This window comes from Callorhinus ursinus, unplaced genomic scaffold, assembly GCF_003265705.2.
Source record: "Callorhinus ursinus isolate GAN/ISIS: 27379988/994484 unplaced genomic scaffold, GSC_fseal_2.0 scaffold19, whole genome shotgun sequence".
Taxonomy (NCBI): domain Eukaryota; kingdom Metazoa; phylum Chordata; class Mammalia; order Carnivora; family Otariidae; genus Callorhinus; species Callorhinus ursinus.
In genome coordinates, this window is record NW_027397081.1 from 12,992,783 (window position 1) to 13,006,492 (window position 13,710).

The window sequence follows — 13,710 nt, forward strand, 5'->3', positions numbered from 1 at the left end:
GCGGTTTAGCTACGGCTCCAAATTTCAAAGAATGATTGAGTTAGAACGTGGCAGGCGGGAGGCAACTGGAGACCAAAGTTATTGGACTTAAACTGAGAACCAGGCCTGAGGGGGGCCGGTGGGGTAGAGAATTCCAGGGGGGTCAGGGGGTGCCACCCCTCTCCCACTGTCCCCGGGTAGAGCCTCTCTCCCCAACAACCCCCTCCCTCCCGCCATCCTCACGGCCCCGCCCCTCCCCTGCCCAGCCAGAAGCAGAAGGAGCCTCCATCTGCCCGGAATCCTGTCTTCCTCACCAATCTGTAAGCTCCTGGAGATCAGAGCACTTGCATGCTTTCCTCAACCCCTCAGGGTTTAGCACGGCTCCTGGCACGTGTCCGTGCTCAATAAAGTTTGCCAGATGATCAATTGGTTACTGCCTCAGAGCCACATCTTCCTTGCCTGGTTCTGCCTGGTTTCTAGATTTCACACAAACACACACACATGCATGTGTGCACATACACACATGTACACACACACACACACACACAGAGCTCCTGGAAACCCACATCTTTAATGCAGCCATCCCTGGCTCCTCGGAAAACAAGTTGCCCTTTGCTGGCAGACCCCACTCTGACTGCAAAGGACACACTCAGGGCAAGGAAAAGAAGTAAAAAAAACTAACCCAGGAGAAGAATGAGCCTGAGTATTTGCTGTGCCCAATTAGTTGGGAAAGTGATACAATCCCAAGATTTGGCCCATAGTGACCCTAATTTGCTTTCAATGGCAAGTGGTTTGATGCAGTAGAGAGCATTGCGGCTTCAAGGCCGTTAGGGATCTGGGTTCAAATCCTACTCTTTCAAGTCACTTAAGCTTTCTGAACCTCTAGTAAACTGTCCACCTCATTAGCTATATACTGAGACCACATATAGAAAGAAATTTTCATTGGTCAGCACACGTTAGAAACTAATCAAATAAGAACAAAATTGTTATTATTGGAATCACAATTCCCCATATCATAAACCTGAGCATTGCCTCTCCTGCCTAAGGAAGCCCAGTTTACATGGGGTACGAGGTCCCTTGATCTGATTTGATCTTCACAACAAGCTTATATGAGGCTAGAGCTTATTATTCCCCTCTTCCTGTAGAGAGGAAACTGGGACTCGGAGAAGTAACTTGCCCAGGGTTGCTTGGCTAGGAATACAAGCTGGAACCAGAACCCAGGGATTGAGGCCAGAGCCCAGAGCTGTTCTCCACACCAGGGCACCTCCCAGACAGGAACAACAATCATAAAATAGGGGACCCTCTCCAGGGTGCAGATTCACCGATGTGTGGGCAAAAAAGATGGAGACAAATCTTTCCCTTTTCCCTCTCTCTCCCCTCCTCCTCACTTCCCTCCCTCCGTCCCTCCCTTCCTCCCTCCCTCCCTTCCTTCCTTCTTTCCACCATGCAGTGATTAAACGCTCGCCATATGCTCAGCCCTCTAGTAGTGAATATGTGGGGTATAAACGATAGGAACGATCTGGTCCCCGCTGAAGACAGCTTACAGTCCAGCTGGGGAAATGAAACAGCTACCAGAGGCAGTCATTTCAGAGCATGGGCCACATTCCCACAGAGGGCAATGGCACTCCAAGCACAATGCACTTGTGGGATCAGAGGGCAAGCCTAGACCCAGTAGTGCACACAAGACAAGCGGGAGCCGACTCCAGGGCTTGGGAGACCCTGGGTGGTGAATGGAAGCTACTAGAAGCCAGACTTCCCAGGCAGGAGCTTCGCATAGGCAAGACAGGCTGTCCTGGAAGGATGGAGAGGTCCCTTCCCCGCGGGTGTTTGCGGAGTATCCCAGTGATTAAGTTCAGGTCCCTCCAGCCCCCAGATTCCCCACATTAATGACAGTTCTTGTTCAAGAGTCCAGTGGAAGAGAAGCCAGGGGATCCAGAAAGGTCAGCTCCCATCTCTCCGGAGAAGCAGAGCCTCCCCTAGCAGGGGTGCCTATCAACAGCTTCCAGCTCAGCTTAGCAGGGCTTCGGGCTTCTCATTTCACAGAAGCCCTCCCCCCTGCAACTCCTCACGCCTGGCCCCTTCGGGCCAAGTTTTAGAGGACCCGTGGCAGCTGCCCCTCCCTCCAAGGGAAAACAAAGGAGAAAGCATGCAAAGACCATCTGAAAATCCTCTTGTTTGCTTTCGTCCTCCGAGTCACTGCAGACCGCGGGCTGGCAGGGTCCCAGACAAACAGGAACCCGTTCTCCACTTGCGCCCTGCCCTTTGCAGAGGCTCCTGTGCACCCCTCCTCCCCCAGCGGGGCCCATTCTCGTAGACCGACCCCAGGCCAGGGACCGCAGACCACCAGGTGCTCTGCGGGAGCTGGCCACTCGCTCCCCAACCTGTCCCTTTCCTCAGTGCCCCCCAAATCGAGGAACCTCCAGGTTGCCTGCTCAGCCAAAAGGCTTTCATCCCAAGGACCCCAGAGCTGGAGAACATGACCCGTCATGGTCCTCTCCTCCAGGCTCCTTGTGTCCTGTCTACTGCAGGTGGTCTAGCATAGCAGTGTCAAACCCGTGGTGACTCCCTTTGCTGGCGGACAGCTTTGCTGCCTGGGCACGTGGGCAGAACAACATTGCTGCTGTCAGAAATCTCTTAAACGTGACCACTGCCCCTGAACCCCGAGGCAAGAGGGTTTCCAGAGCCTGCACAGCCCTGCAGCTTCCCCAGAGGTAGCTGGAAGAGGAGGTTTCAAAGTACATCTAAGCCGGATTCCAATCTGGTGCCTGCAGTTGGCAGCTCCCGGACTCTGAGCTGCTGATGTACACTCTAGGCCTGTTTCCTTGTGGCGACAGCAGAGCTGAGATGTGCCCGGGCTGAGTTTTTGTGCAGCTTCAAGGATGTGATGCAGGTAGAGCCTTTGGCATGTAAGTAGGACAGCTCCCTTTTCCTCCCCCCTGGAGCCACCGGTAGGGGTGGAAAACAGAGATGGAAATGTGCGTTCTTACTTCTTTTCCTCCAGAGATCAGTCCCAGGATATGGCTCCTATTGGCCCAGCTATCACCTCTTGTGATTCACCCAGGCACCGAGAGGGGCAGGGAGACAGGCTTCCTTATCCTGACAGCCAGTCACTTTCTCTAAGATAGAACCAAGCACAGGCCAGCCAGCGTCACCCTCTCTGGCCAGAGCAGCCTGGCATTCCTGAAATATAAGAGCAGACTAATTGGGGAATGGTAGAAAGGAAGTAAGGCAATTATGTTTACGTATCAACTTGACTGGGCCACTGGATGCCAAGACATTTGTTCAAACATTAATCTGCGTGTTTCTGGATGGGATTAACACCTGAACTGGCAGACTGAATAAAACAGACTGCCTTCCCTTCCCCAGTGTGGGTGGGCCGCATCCAATCAGGTGAAGGCCTGGCTAGAACAAAAAGGCTGACCCTCCATGAGCAAAGGAGAGTTTCTCCTACTTGACTGCATTTGAAATGGAACATTGGCTTTTTCCTGCCTTTGGACTCAACCCAAAACATGAACATTTCTTGGATCTTGAGCCTGCCAACCTTTAGACTGGGACCACACCATCAGCTCTCCAGCTTGCCCACTCACTCTGCAGGTCTTAGGACTTGTTAGCCTCCATAAGCACATGAGCCAATTCCTTTTAATAAAAATCTTTTTCCATATATATGTGAGAAAGTATATATATATATATATACACACACACACACATATGGAAATATATATACACATATAAATGGAAATACACACACGCGCGCACACACACACACATCCTATTGGATCTTTTTCTCTGGAAAGTCCTAACAGGAAGGATCCTGCTCAACACTGGAGAAGATGTTCTACCATCCTGAGCTGTCTCCCACAGGATGGGGGACAGTGCTCCCCTCCCCAGGAGGAATGAAAGCAGGACCCTAGCCACTATCCACACATCCAGTAGGGAGATGAGTTGTACACTTTCCAGAGACCCTTCCACCTGTCAGAGTCTGATTTTAAGGCAGAGATGGGGGGGGGCAGCATGCAGGCATCCTTCTCCCCAGATGTTGGCCAGGGTGGGTACCACCAGAAGGAGAGGAGCCACATGAAATCTACCTCCCCCATAAGCTTCCATGCCCCCACCGCCCCATCCACTTGGACCACGTGGTGAGTAAAGGAAGTTCTTCTAACTCTCAACCCTGTGCTCTCCTAAGGCTGACATGCCACAATGCTGAGTGATGTGTGGAGGCGTGAGGGGGAAGGTGGACATCCAGCCCTTTGGTGAGCTGGGGGGCGTCAGGCGCTGGGGCCGAGGTGTGAGTTTGTGGTTGGCTGCAGGGAACGGAGAGGAATCCCAGGCCCACCTCCCTAATTCAGAAGCCCAGCATGGTTCCGGGGCCTCCTGATAATAGCAAAGACCTGGCTTCTCTAACGCCGGGAGGAAACTATTGGAGAATGATAAGGATATAAGGGCTACTTAATCTGGAAAAGAAAATTCTGATCTTCGTGTACTTTAAATAAAGATTTAAAAGAAAACAGCATTTCTCTCGCTTGAAATGTTTTCAGAATAATCCTATTATGAGGAAAATATGTGGTTAAAAGGCTTTCTCCATGGCTGTGACAGCAAGCCTGGAATGAGGGGGGTCTGACTAATTCCTACTCTCTCTCTTCTCCTCTCCCCCACTTCTTAGACTCTCCCCACACACCCCATGCCCCAGTCCTCTTTAGAAGTGTCCCCCTCATGCTCTCTGGCTGGCTGTGCCCGGATGTCTTCAAGGACACCTGAATGCTGGGGCTCCTTCCTCCTGGAACAGAGACAAGTCAGCTGGGGTGGCAGTGGCCCAGTGGATGAGCTGATGACATGGAAAATGGCAACTATGAGCAGGGCTGGCAACTCCTGAGGTGGGACTGCTGCTCAGAGCCCTGGGTGCCCTGGGTGTCCGGCCTCAGTTAAGGGAGCTATGGGGAGGGGGGCCTATTCCCATCCCTTGCCCTCAGAAAACCCAGCAGACTGTGCCAGGGAAAGGAAACCAGCTGGAAGAGTCTCTTCTATGGTGGGTCCCAAGGTGGCCGAGGGAGCTGGGTGGGGCCCGAGTCTCACGGGTTGACCTGCGCTCCCTGAAATTCATCTGTTGAAGTTCTACTCCCCAGACCTCAGAATTTTCTGGGATCTGATTTGGCTCTAAGGTCTTTACAGAGGTAATCAAGTGAGATCATTAGGGTAGACCCTAGCCCAACAAACTGGTGCCACTGACCGAATTGTGTCCCCTCCCCGCCAAATGTACGTTTATGCTCTAACCCCGAATGTGACTGCATTTGGAGATAGGGCCTATGAGATGATAAAAGCTAAATGGGGTCATAGCGGTGGGGCCCTAACTTGATAAGGCTGGTGTCCTTTTATGGAGAGGAAGAGACACCAGAGCATTCCCGTCTGCCGCGTGAGGACACAGTGAGAAGGAAGCCATCCACAAGCCAGAGAGAGAGCTCTCACCAGAAACTGGACCCTGCTGGACCTTAATCTTGAACTTCCCAGCCTCCGGAATGGTGAGAATATTTTCTGTTGGTTTCTGTTGCTCGGAGCGGTTTCTGCTGTTTAAACCACGTAGGCTGTGGCATTTTGTTATGGCAGCCTGAGCTGACAAATACAATTAGCATCCTTATGAAAAGGAGAAATTTGGACACAGAGACACACATAGAAGGGAGGCAGCATGAAGAAGGAGATGCAGAGGGCGGCCATTTGCAAGCCAGGGAGAGAGGCCCGAACAGATCCTGCCCTCCCAGCCCTCAGAGAGAACGAACCCTGCCAACATCTCAATTTTGGACTTCCAGCCTCCAGAAATGTGAGACCATACCTCTCTGCTGTTTGCGGGCCCTCATCTGCAGTACATTGTCCCAGAGGCCCCAGCAGACTGGGAAGCCACAGGTCTGTGGCACGTAGGGGCAGTTTCGCCTTCTGTGCAGCCCTCTACTTTGAAATCTCCCCCCACCAAGGCTGGAAGGGGGAATCGATTCTCAGACCCTAAGATTCGGGGCCCTTGGAGTTCCAGCTTCCCATCTCGTTTAGGGGGTGGACTCCACACAGGGCCCTATTTTGCTTTGCAAGGAAAATCATTTTTAATCAGGCCATAGTGAGTCTCTGGAAGAGAAATCCATGGACACAAGCAGATCTGGTGCCAGTTGAAGGCCAGATGCCAAAGCCCGGTACCCTGCTTTAATTCCGTGGCTCGCGTGGCAGGACAGCTCCGCCCCACCGAAGGGCAGGAAAAAGACAGGGCTACTTATCAGCAGAAGCAGATGCCCTCCCAGAGGCCTGGCTGGTGCCCTCCTCTAGCTGGGGCCTCTCCCAGCATGATATTAAGCTGGATTGGAAGGAACTGGAGGCAAAGGCAGGCCGAAGCAAAAGGAAGGGGGTAGACTTCAGAGAGGAAAGGCGGTGGCCTGGTCCCAAGCGACAAGTTGCTTCCTGTCCCCCTTCATCCGCCGCTCCCCCAGCACGTGGGGAAGGAGTCCCTGCCACACGGTTTCAAAGACAAATGAGAAACAGGGCACACCGGCACACAGGCAGGAAGGAATCTGGTGGGCATCCAGAGAAGGTTGGCAGGAGAACAAGGGACAGAGACGAGCGTCTCTCTCACACACACACATACACACACACACACACACACTCACGCACGCACGCAAACACATGAAGCTGCCTCCAAAGGGCTGCAGAGATGCTGCAGAAAGCACGTCAGCCCAGTCTTCTCCAGACTGCACCACCAGCACCTTTGGGATTTTCCCAGCACAAGAAATTAGCGACAGTGTGGCAATCTGTAGCTTCAGCTGTCTGCCCCTGCCCGGCCGAAACTCTCCTCCCATCGGCCCTGACTGGGGTCCGTGTGAGAGCCAGAGAGAGAAGCCTGTTCCCCGGGGTGAGGGGAAGGAAGGAGCCACCACTTGTATGGATTTCCAAATCAGAGAATGGAATCCCTAATCCATCACGCTGATTTGGGATCCTGGCAGACAGACAAACCTGCAGACAAGCCTAACAAACAAATTCGATCCCAGAGAGAACCGCCTTGAAAACAGTTGCTTTTCCCACAACAGCTCCTCTTTGAATTTTCAAAGATGGATCCAGAAGATAGACCAACATCGCTGCCAGCCGTGGCAGCAGCCTGCGTTTTCAAGAATCGAGCATGTCAAGCTCAGTTCCAATAAGTGCACTGAAGACTATAAAGCCGAGGATGGTATTTTCAAGTCCCTGTAGGAGGCGGATGAACTGGGGAGCAGACAGGCTTGGTCTGCCTCCTAGCTCCACCTCTTACTAGCTGGGATGCATGGACTTAGTTCCACGATTCTCTGTCCTTGCCTTCTTTCTTTTTAAAACCCTCATGGGTTTGGTGAATGGATTAAATGAGATTATATCCCTGAAGAGTCAGGCACATCGTAAATGCTAATAAACATTATCCCCATTACCCGCTCCCCCTCCTTCCTACCTAAGACACCCACATCCTAGACAAGACTCATGGGGAAAGTGCTCTGTCAGAAAATTCCCAGTGATGGAGAACTCACCACGAAGCAAAGAGGGGGCCAGTCCGTTTGAACAGCCCACATAGTCAGAAGGCTATTTTGCTCATCATACAGTAAATCAAAATCAGCCTGTCTGTAAAGCCTCGTTGGTCTTTATTCTGCCCCGCACCCCTTCACAAAGAAGACGTATGAAGAGAATATGTTCTCCTTCATCTTCAATAACAGTCCCTGTCATCGTCTGGGCCTTATCCATTCATCCGACACTTCCTCCAGTTACTCACTCCCTCACTCAGCGTTCGACTAGCTAGCCCCCCCACCCCCAAGGCACCTCAGGAGAACACAAAACCACAGTCAAGGCTTCGTTCTGAACCGCAAGTTCCTAGCTAGCTAACATCTCAGAGAAGCTTTGTAATTTTGTTTTTTTTCTGCCAGAGGAAGTGCAAAAGGAAGGAAAGAAGAAACCGGTTTTGGAAACGCCTTGGATGGAAGGCCTTCCTTGAGACCTACAGAGAATCTGAAGGTTATGGCAGACGAAGCAGGATGATCCTAATTCCTAGCTCCCAGTAGGGCCTAAATCCCTTGTACATGGCAGGAAACTGCTCTTTACTTTGAGATGAGCCAGCTCAGTCTTATTTGCAAAGCTGTCCCCAAAGCCTCCATAGGAAGTATAATATCACCATAAAGAATCATTACATTCTCGTGTGACTACTTCTCTCTCTTTAAAGAAATAGTCTTGAGTTTGCAGTGAGTGCGCTTTCTCTTCCCTCCCCCTCTGGCTCCTGATAATTACATTAGGTAGAGAAAGCGACTTTATGGTGCTAATAATTATACATGCTTACAAAACAGATGGGTCTGGGGATCTGGAGGGGGAGCGTTTATGGACTCGGAAATGAGATACTTTGTTGTAGGAAATGGATAGTTATTTCCAGGTTTTATTGCTGTGTTTCACAGGACTCTTCTTAAATCTTTGTGGCTAATACTTTGCCTGCATTGACTTTAACGCCTTTTGTAAGATTTGGCTCACCGAAGTCCTGGGTGTGTGGGAAAAAAATGGTACTGACTAATGAGAACAGAAGGGGACCCAGAAACAGCAAGCAACCAGTTGATGCCTGGGGGGAAGGACTCCTAAACTGGGGAATAAAAATCCCGTCAAGCATCCAAGTCAGAAGGAACCTTAGAGATCATCTGGCAGACACTTCCCGGTGTGTGCTCCCTGACCGGCACTATTAGCCGGGTCTGGAACCAAATCAGAAAATCTCAGGTCCTGCAAGAAACAATAGCAGTGGCCCCCAAGAATCTGTTTTTCATTCCAGGTGGTTCTGATGGTTGATAAGAGTTTAAGAAACACAGATCTGGTTCAATCTTTTCATATTAAATATGAGTCAACGAAGGCCCAGAGGGTCTAAGTGATTCGCCCCAAGTCACCCCAACAGTGAATAGACGGTTAGGGCAAGAGCTTCCGACCTACTCCAGCAGTTCTCTCCCTAAACCACCATCTGGTCCCCGAAGAAGTCGGCACATGATCTAGCTGACTTGCTTCTCCAAGTTTAGTGTGCGGAGAAATCACAGGGGGCTCTTGTCAAAATGGGGATTTGGATTCAGTAGTTCTGGGGGGATGCCCAAGAGTCTGGGTCCAGGCGAGGGGATGAAGCTGGCCCAGGGCTTAGAGCAGCAAGACTCTGGCACGCGCTGGTTGTGGGACTTTGGCCAATCACTTTCCCACTTCCCCCTTTTCCCTGCAGGGGCTGCAGAGAGGGGCTAGAGTCCTTTGTGTCCCTTTGCGAGCTGAGTTCATGAGAACTCTGCACCCCACTTCTCACCACTTCTCATTCTCTTCGGAGCTGTGGTCAGTGGGCCACAGGCCCATCAGTCCTTTGCCGTCTCTGACCTGTTGACTTTTTATCTCCCCAGGCTGTCTCACTTTCTTGTGGAGAGCTGGTCCTCTCCCATTTTCTCCAAAATTCTACATGACCCACAGATAATGGGATCCAGGAAAAATGAAATATATCCGCCTTTCTTTCAAAAGATTCTTGCTTTTGAATCCCAGAACGCATTTTTGGTCTTTCTCATTCTTATTTCTTCTTGCTCATTGGTAATGAGTTCCTTATGATGTCTGATCTAAATCCCTCTGGCTGCCATGAAAGACATTTATTCACTCAACAAGCACTTATTGAGTGCTTCTGAAGTGCAACCACGAGGGTAGACTTTAGATAAACGGGATTCATCTGTTCCCTATCTTCTTCTCCCCCACAACCCCCACCCCCCAGAGTTTGTGGCTTAAAGTGAGCTAGGTCCAAAGCTAAAACTCCCACAAGGACCACTTGTTGGACATATTTACTGAATTTCTTCCAATATCATTTGGCTTACCCCTTCCCCTGGCCAATCCAATGGCCGGGCCTCATCCTCTTAATTGGGAACACCCCAGCCCCCAAACACACCCCTTCTTCAGCTGCCAGAGGCTTCGGCGCTGCCTCTTTCAGACCCCATCGTCTTTGGAATCCCGTTCCCTCCCCCACAGACAGACATTGATAATGAATAAATCTCTTTCAGAGAAGGGAGTGGGCCGGCGTGTCCATGGGGAAGGCCCCGCAGACACAGGCAGGATGGATGGCTGGTGGGAGCCTCGCTGTCGGCTCTAATTAACGTATTGTTCTCTGGGCTCCAGCAGGATTATGGATGAGCTCCACAGAGCGGCCCACTTAACCTGAGCATCCTGGTTCCAATCCATTACTCTCGCCACTGGCTTCAGCCTACAATTTGGCCTGGCGTGGAGGGGCTGAGGGTGGGCAAAGATCCAAGAGAGCTCCATTTATAGAGCTCCCCAAATGCACCTGCCTCGCTTACTTCCACCTGACAGGTTAGCCTGTCAGGGGCCTGGGCTTTTACCTCCCACCCTTGCAGTGGGCAGAGAATACACAACTCAAAGTGACACAAGTCTCGGCTTCCAGGTCCCACCCATACAGCCGTACAGATAAACCCAGTGAGGTTAGGAGCCCTCCAAGATGTGGGAGCTGCCTCCTGATCCCCAGCTGGCAGAAAACAGAAAACAGTCAAACAGACGTTAATGATGGCTCCTAAGCCAAGTCTTTCATTTGCATATCACTGAAAGTCTTGGCTATCTTGTGATGATTTTCTCAGGCATAAACTATTGTCTGAGGGCTGTTCTATCCAAAGGTACAAATTGTACAAGACTTAGCTTTCACCCTGATGAGGCTCACAAGCTGGGGAAAAAGATAAGAAACATTCTCAGAAGACCATGGCACCGAGGGTACCTCAGAGGGAAACACCGCATGAGGGTACAAACACGCAGATTATCTGGGTGATCAGGAGAGGTATCTTAGAAGTGGCGACAGGTAGGCTAGCGACGAGGGTGTCCCGGCAGTGGGATGTTGGAGGGAGGAGAAAGAAAGTATGGTAAGAGTATTCGATATATTTAGGGGAGTCAAGGAGGATCCATCCAGATGGGCAACCTAGGGGCAGAGTATAAAGAAATAAGAGGGGCTAATTAAGAGCTTGGACTTGATTGCAGTCATGAACATCATTGTGCAGAAGAAAGACACAATGAAATGTGCATGTGGTTAAGAAGGTTCTTTTCCGGGATGTGCAGGAAGGGGTTAAAGACAAACTATGAGGCCTTGGTGAAACCAATTAGGAGCCTATGCAAACTGAGAGGGTCTGGAATTGAGGGTGGTGTCTACAGTCTCCGGGTTGCAGGAGGAGAGGGTGTGGTGCTGAACGACAGAGATCTTAAGCTCAATGCCCAAAGTTGCACGGTTAACTATGGCTGAGTTTCCTCATGAATATCTCTTGATTCCTAACCCAGGATGCTTCACTCAGGATCCTATAACTGGAACTCGATTCCCAGCCCTGCTAATATCTCCAGGCACACGGTTACCACGTAAACTAAGCTACAATGGCCTATGCCCTTATATTTCTCCAGATGCTTCCCAGAGCAGAAGGCTGCAAGAACTCTGCCCACTCCATTTGTATCCTACTTAAGCTTCATCGGGGAAGTCTGCCCTGAAGGATTAGGAAGGCTGACTCTCCACCTACTCAGCCTCCAATCCCTGGTCCAGTGGGAGCCATAGCAACACGGGAGCAAGATGGAAGACCGGAGCCAGAAGGGCTTAGACTCACATTCTCACAACCTCAGAGAAAGCTACTTAATTTCACTGAGCTGTACTGTCCTCAGTTAGAAGGTAGGGTTATACCTACCTTACAGGGAGGTGGTGAGAGTAAATGTGATGTGTGCATCATAGACCAGAGAGGGAGATACTATTGCCATTATCGTGATATTCTTATAAATGTAAGGACATCTAGACCTAGAAAAAGACCAGGAACATTGCTTTGCTGGAAGAGCTTAATACTTCAAAGTAAAGCGTTTGGAAGGGAAAAGGCACAGTACTTACTGGGATCAGAACCTAGGTCGAAGGACAGATTTCACTGCTGTCGGCTGTGAGTCAGGGCACGGTGGAGACGGGCAGGGCTCATCTGCATGCTCCTTCTCTTCCTGGACCCGCAGCTGCACTACAGTCCCTAGCCTCCCCATTGTAGATGTAGCCGGGGGACTATGTTCTAGCCCATGGGATGTGAACAGAGGAGATCCTATCACTTCCGGGCCTGGCCCATAAAAAACATTACGCATAAACACTCAATTGCTTTTCCCATCCACCTGCCAAATCAGGACATGCCAAGCACCTCAAGAATAACAGAGCCACAAGGAGGAGCCTGGGTCCCATCAAGCCGAGCTTGCTTGCCAACTCTCATTGAAGAGGGGCCTGTTTGAGAAACTTCTATGGAGCTAACCCACTGAGATTTCAGACCTGATTGTTACAGCAATTAGTCCAGCCTGACTAATCCACCCGGCAAGTCGCTCACCTTACCTGAGCCTCAGATTCCTCCCTCTAAGACAAGGCCACCCAATACCTGTCCCAGTTATAGGACATGGTGATTGGGATGATAGAAATGACATAATGAAGGAGGGAGCACTTAGGCAAAAAGCCAGAGATTCACTCATGTCAATCATTCCCACTGTGGGCACATAGCAGCCCCCCCCACGTCGTGTCATGTCCTGAGCCCCTCACACGGCTCATCTTGTGCTTTAGCCACTGGCTGAGTGAGGACAAGAATACATCAGGCGATGGGCATCAGAATTACCTATCTCTACCCTAGACCTCTTAGTCTCTTCCAGAGAAAAGCTTCAGTTACCTTGCTGACAGCCCCATGCCCTCCTTTTCCCAGCCCAAACACATCCATCAGTGTTCTCTCTTCTCGGTGGACCTAGGGCAGGTGTCTGACTGGTCCTCCGGAAGCCTTTCCCCACTCGGGTCCGGGGTAAGCCAGAGCACCTTTCACCCATCTTTGTAACAAAGAGGCCACCAGGCACTTTCTCTCCATGTTTGATGTTTTCATTGCCAAAGTCAATGGGGATACAGACCACTAAGTGCCCCCACCTCCTCAAGGCAGGAAGTACGAGTTGAGAGTAGACACGGTTAAGTGGCAAAGGCACCCGTGCAGTTCTAAAAGGGAACCACACAGAAGGAAGTGCGTATACGCCTGTGTATGTGTGCCTGCTTGTGTGTCAGGGGTGCATGTGTGTGTATCCACGGGGACAGGTGTGAGCTATGCATGCGTCTGAGGGGCGCCTCTGTGTGTTTGCTTCAGAGCTGTGTGCGTGGGCATCTGGATGGGTGTGTCTGAGGCACTCGTGCATGCGCATCCGTGTGAGATCGTGTGTGCGTGTCTGGGGCTGGGAGGTGGCAAAGGGGCCATCACTGGGTAAGTCCTTCCAGCCTCACTCCTGGTGGAGAAGTGACTGGAACTACAGGGAATGCCGTTATTGTTGGGGAAGGTTCTGGGTCTCCCCTTCTTTAACCTTTTTCCCAGATATTTTGGAATGGAAACTTACCCCTCCACACTCTGAAGAAGGCAGAAACCTCTCATGATTCACCTGCTCTCTCGTGCACTCACCAGATACGGCCTTGTCCTCCCTGCTCCAGGACCCCCTGGGCCCATCCACACTTCCCTTTCCAGCCCTGCTTCAAAGAACAGTGTGCAAGAGAATTCTCTCTGGAATAAAGACCAGGAGACCAGGTTGGTGTATGGCAGGGACAGAAGCTGCAGCCCCTTCTGGGCATGGAGGAGGACCGAGCTGGGTGGGACAAGGCCCCAGCTTTGGCGGGGGAGCTGCTCGGGGTCAGGGGGCTTGCAATCCTCAGCCCCATGGGGAGCCAGGGAGAAGCGTGGTGGCAGG